This window comes from Ursus arctos, unplaced genomic scaffold (assembly GCF_023065955.2).
Source record: "Ursus arctos isolate Adak ecotype North America unplaced genomic scaffold, UrsArc2.0 scaffold_18, whole genome shotgun sequence".
NCBI classification, from domain to species: Eukaryota; Metazoa; Chordata; class Mammalia; order Carnivora; family Ursidae; genus Ursus; species Ursus arctos.
In genome coordinates this window covers 21,210,364-21,216,175 of record NW_026622852.1, presented here as the reverse complement: position 1 = coordinate 21,216,175, position 5,812 = coordinate 21,210,364, and the positions used below count along the sequence as shown (strand labels likewise).

At 35.0% G+C, this 5,812-nt stretch overlaps 1 pseudogene; it reads left to right on the top strand.

The window, feature by feature from the left end:
• Positions 1-2,149: 2,149 nt before the first annotated feature.
• Positions 2,150-5,112, top strand: LOC113260658 (14-3-3 protein zeta/delta-like; annotated as a pseudogene).
• The last annotated feature ends 700 nt before the right edge of the window (positions 5,113-5,812 follow it).

Genomic DNA, 5,812 nt, shown 5'->3' with positions numbered 1-5,812 from the left:
AAAGTAAAATAGAATAAATGTGCTTTGTTACCTGTTAAACAACACTCTTTTTTGGATGTTAGTCATATTTTATGTTATTTTACTGTTTGGTGTTTTAGAATGATCACTTATCTTTTTAAAGACATATATTTTTAAAACTTTTTCCTAAAGGTCAAAAATTTAAACATCACTAAATATCTTTATTTTTCATAAATTAGTTCTCATGCAAAAAAAAAATGCTGAAAAAGAGTATAATTTACTAAGTGGGCAGTTTAGAAGGGTAGGACACTTCAGATCTGGATAATAAATTAATCCAGTTTAGTGATGGGAACAAATTAACATTTCCTGGAAAGTTCCAACATCTTCATAACATTTTATAATGTTTCCTAACTTTTGGTCAATGCTATTTTTCTTTAGCATTACAGATACTGGTATGGAGGAAAACTTCTGGTTCTATCATGATACAAAGTATATATATTCCAAGGAGGGATTGTTTCAGAAAGGAGTGTTTGTATTGTTCTCTTTAGTAAGCTTAGTTTACTTTTGGTTGTTTTCAACTGAGGAGAAAGAAAATATATAGATGTTATTCCAAAATAGCTTAGGGGAAAAAATACAGAGAGATAGTAAGAAGAGCCTGTCAATGGAGGTGTGAAACGCCCCAGGGAATCAACCGCCACAGACGCAGCCTAGCAGATTTTCTTGTGCTTTGACAGGAATAGACAGAGTATTAGTGAAAAGGATCACACAGTTACACTCAGGGTTGTTGATACCTCTTCAAGAAATAAAAATCAACTTGTTCCTTCTTTCCTCAGTTAATCATTTTCTGTGTGATATATAGGTTTCCAAACACATACAAGTCCCCTGAGAATCTGTTTCTACAGGTTATTTTCTAGGGTGAGAAGGATCTGGAATCCAGCCTCTCTTAGGTAGAAAATTCATCTTCCAAAGCTCAGGACAAAAACGTCATTATAGAAACACTTAATTGGGACAAAATTATTTCTAAATAGACTCTTTAAAATTGCCCTATGTTGAGTTCTTACTCTGTGCTAAGTGCCTTGTGTATATTATTTCATTTAATACTACAAACATTTTAAAGCCTATCAAATATGTACTGTTATTGTTATTATCTTGATATTACAGAAGAGGAAGCCAGGATATGGAAAATTTAGGTTGCTCATTCAACACCAAATAGCCACTAAGTTACGGAGTTAGAATGTGAACCCAGGCTTACCTGATTCCTAAATTTACACCCTCAATGTTCGCTTTCTACTACTTCTCAAGCAGTGGATTTCAGTACAAGAAAATTGTCTGGATGATATCTGACAGCTAATTAATGTGTTGGAGCAGTAGTACAGGTATCTTTATTAATCAGTTCTATCAAAAAAATTATAGCAATTGCTATGTGGAATTTTTAGGAAATGATGTCTCTATAGTTATATAAAGTTCAGTCATTTTCAGAGAAGCAGGGGATTTCTATTTTTTTTAAGGTTTTATTTTTAAGTAATCTCTACGCTCAACGTGGGGCTTGAACCTACAACCCTGAAATCAAGAGTCGCATACTCTACCAACTGAGCCAGCCAGGTGCCCCAGAGAAGTGAGTAATTTCGAGTAAAAACTATGTTCGGTGTTTTATGTACACAAATTTATCTATTATAAAACGTTGTAGCCAAAGCTGGAATCAAGGATTATCTATCTAAATTTTTAGATAAATCATGGAATCTAAAGCAATGAAAGATGGTTACATTAGTTGGCATTCTGACTTTCTTCTGCTTTAGTCCTTCGGTATATCATGCTTTTGCTTGTACCCTGGATTCCAGCAAAGTGGGGGTCAGGAGCAAGAATATCCTTTCCAAGTCCTTCTAATCTGGACTAAGCATCAGATTGACATGAGACAGAGTAACAAGAGAATCCACACAGACATGGAAATTCCAAAGACAGACAGGCAAAATGAGGTATATATGGCATCCTGAACTAAGAAGAAGGGGGTAGAGGTCTAGAACTTCAAAGGGAGGTAATGCAATTCTCAGGAAGACGAAAAAGAGTAACTGTTTGGTAAACAAATGTTTGCTGGGCTGCTCAGAAACAATGGGACAGAGGACTTTGATTAAACAGGCCTTGCTAGGTCCCTCTCTGTCTACTATGCCTAGTTCATACCACAATGTAGTTATCTATGGTGATCGTTCTCTTTCTGGAGCAGATCCTTCATTTGAACTCTTTTTTTGGCAGTTGTGGAGGAGGTAAAGAGCTTTTTCTCATTGTCCTGGAGTTTTATTGCTTTTTAACTCAAAATAATCTTCAAGCCAAAGTGTCTCATTTTGGGTAGCCTGCCCTTGACCCCTACAAGAGTGTCTGTTCCTACCCTGCACGTCTCTCTTCCTCCATCCTTGAGTCTGCCTTAGAACCCCAGGGAACTAGAATCAGACATTATTCCTGTCTGCAAGCATCCCATGGACACTCTGAAAATTCCAGATTATCTGTTATTTTCTCAGTACATATTAACAAAAATAGCAGATGAAGAGTCATGCGAATCTCTACATATGTCTGATAAACTTTCAAATATCAAGGCAATAATGTGTGTCCCTATTGAAAATATTATAAACACATACCAGTATTAGGACATGCCAATAAATTTTCATTTAGATTTTCTAGGAGGCATAGAGAAATAGCATGGGCAGGCATGTTACTTTTGAAATTTTACATGATATCAAAGGCTCAGACTTGAATTGTTCATCATCCAACTGTTCCACTGGTGGCCTTCTTTTGTGTATTGTCTAAATTTATGTGACTGGATCATATGTTTAATGTAATATATTTGTGAATATACCAGCCAAAATGAAAACCTTATTCTTTTTTTTTAATTTTTGTCAATTGTATTGAGGTATAATTTAAAAAAAAAAAAAGCATATCTATTCTAAAAATACAGTTCAATGAATTTTGACAAATACGTGGTCTTGGGTAACTACCTGTACAATCTAGAAATAGAACACAAACATAATCCCAAAAAGTTCCTTAGAGCTCCTTCGCAAGTTAATATGTTTCCCTCACCTCCACCCTGGACTCCCACTTCTCTGCTTCTCTTGCTGTAGTTTAGACTCTGTAGGACTTTCGTGTAAATGGAATCATACAGAAGGTGTTTTTTCTTACTTATTTCTTTCACCCCAATTTTTTCGAGATCCAATCAGACTGTTGCAGGTATCAGTGTTTCCAGGTTTCACATCCCTACCCCCCACACACACAATGTTTAAGAGATATAAGGTATATATCACTTCCCACACTGGGTGCAATCAAACTTTTTAAAAGTTTTGTCAGTTTTGCTTCACATTGCCCTGACAATGAATGAAGTCAAACATCTATTTACTAGCCATATGTATTTGTTCTGTTGTGAAATGCTTTTTCATGTGCTTTGCCCCTTGTTTTCTCTTAGTTGTTGGTGCTTTACATACTAATTCATAGGGGTTTGTTAACTCGTCTTGATAAAATTTCCTTTTTGGCTGAGTTTGTTGCTAGTGATGTTTTCCCATTTATAACTCATGTTTTCACTTAGGATTATTTTTTGATGAACCAAATTTTTTAATTTTTATATTGTCAAATACTGCTAATAATTTTTGTGCCTAAAATATGTTCACCAATATGTTCTACTAAGACATTCACAGGTTTTTGAAATATTAAAATCCTTTATCTGGTGATGATTTTATTTTTGTGGGGAATCAGTTATCCGGTTTCATTTACTGAATTCTCTCACCTTTCCTTACTGTTGAGACAGGCCTCCTCTGACATATCTCAATTTCAGTGGATGCCTGAGTCTGGTTCTTAGTTCTCTGTTCGATCCCATTGGCCAACTTTCTATCCCTGTGACAGTTACATACTGTCTTTATTATTACAGCTTATAAAAAATTCCCATAATTAATATGAATAAGCATATAATAAATTGTTTACTTTCAGAATGAAATATGAAACAATAGTCAAAATGAATTTGAGCTAAATACAATAATAAATATGAACATTAACAATATAGTATTTGTAGGAAAAAAGCCCTAAATCATTACATATAGCATCATATACTTTTTAATAAAGTTAAAAACAACTGAAAAATATGCCTTTTTATGGGTAAACAAAAGAAAAGAAATTATACAAAAAGAAAATGTGTAAGACTGCTCTTCTTCAGGCTTATATTAGAAAATCTGTAAACATAATTCACCACATTAAGGTATCAAAAGAGAAGAGCAATAGGACTATTTCAAATAGGTTCAGGGAAAGCATTTGATAAAATTCAACCTAAATTCATAATTAAAAAAAAAAAAACCTCTTAGTAATTCAGAAATAGATGAGAACACCATTAATCTGATAAAAATATCTTTGAAAACAAAAAGGCAGAGATTACTGAGTCCCATCCATCTTCTACCAACCACTTCAGACACAAAAGGAAAAGTTAAGCTGGAATAGAAGTAAAACTGACCAAGTCGGCTAAGCCATATGATGACACGGCAGCCTGCATCACCAAGCAAGGTGAATTAACTCCAATGAGGAAAGTATCTTTTTCTCAGTTACTTGTAAAAAAAAAATTGTAAAAATCCATTGGTCACTTTGGAGAGTCTTCTCAAGTACTGAGCTAAAGACAGAAGATGCTGAGGAAAAAGATTATTCATGAGTACAGAGAGAAAATTGTGACGACGCTTTGAGTACATCTGCAGTGATATACTATCTCTTTTGGAGAAGTCCTTGATCACAATGCTTCACGAGCAGAGAGTGAAATCTTCTATTTGAAAGTGAGAGGAGACTCTGTTACGTGTGTGGGGTTGCTTCTGGTGCTGAAGGAAAGGGGTTGTGGATCAGTCACCACAAGCATACCAACAAACTTTGAGGTCAGCAGAAAAGAAGTGCCAGCGGACACATCCTATCAGACTGGGTCTCCTCCTTAACTTTTCTGTGTTCTATTATGAGGGTTGAACTCCTCTGAGCAAACCTGCTCTCTTGCATAGACAACTTTTGATGAGACCATTGCTGAACTTGATACACTGAGTGAGGAGTCCTATATAGCCGGCAAAAATGAAAGGACTGAGAGGCAACTTGACCTTGCAGACGTTGGATACCCAATGAAACAAAGCTGAAGCAGGAAAAAGAAGGGAAAATTAATTAGCCTTCCAAATTTTGTCTGCCTCATTCTAAGATTTACACAGTAGACCATTTGTTATCTAAGATATCCCACAGATAGGCTTTTGTTTATGATTTGTGATAGGTTTATGTTACTTCTATTTGAATTTTTATCTTTCTTAAGTGGTTTTTATGCTTAATATTAGAGGAGTAGAGCTGCTTAACAGTAGGGAGTTGTCTTTCTTTTTTGGCATTCATTTATTTATTCATTGTTAATTAAATTTTTATTTTAATTCCAGTATAGTTCACGTATTAGAGTGTTATATTAGCTTCAGGTGTACCATACACTGATTCAAAATTTCCATACATCACCCTGTTCTCATCATGACAAGAACACTCCTTGAGAGGTGTCTGTTTTCGAGGTGCCCAATATAAGAATATGGAATTTTTATACAGCTTATAAACGTTTGGCACAGTACTTTTGGTATATTGTGGCTATATCTCAATGGATATCTCGATGTTAAATGAAGTGTAATTGTCAGATACACAATCTCAATGTGCACACTTTTTTTGAGTATAGTTGACACGCAATATTACATCTGTGTCAGGTATGCAACATAGTGATCGGACGGCTCTAGACATTATGCTGTGTTAATCACAAACATCGCTACCATCTGTCACCATACAACTCTATCACGATATCATTGACTATATTCACCATGCTGTACCTTTTTCTAATGTG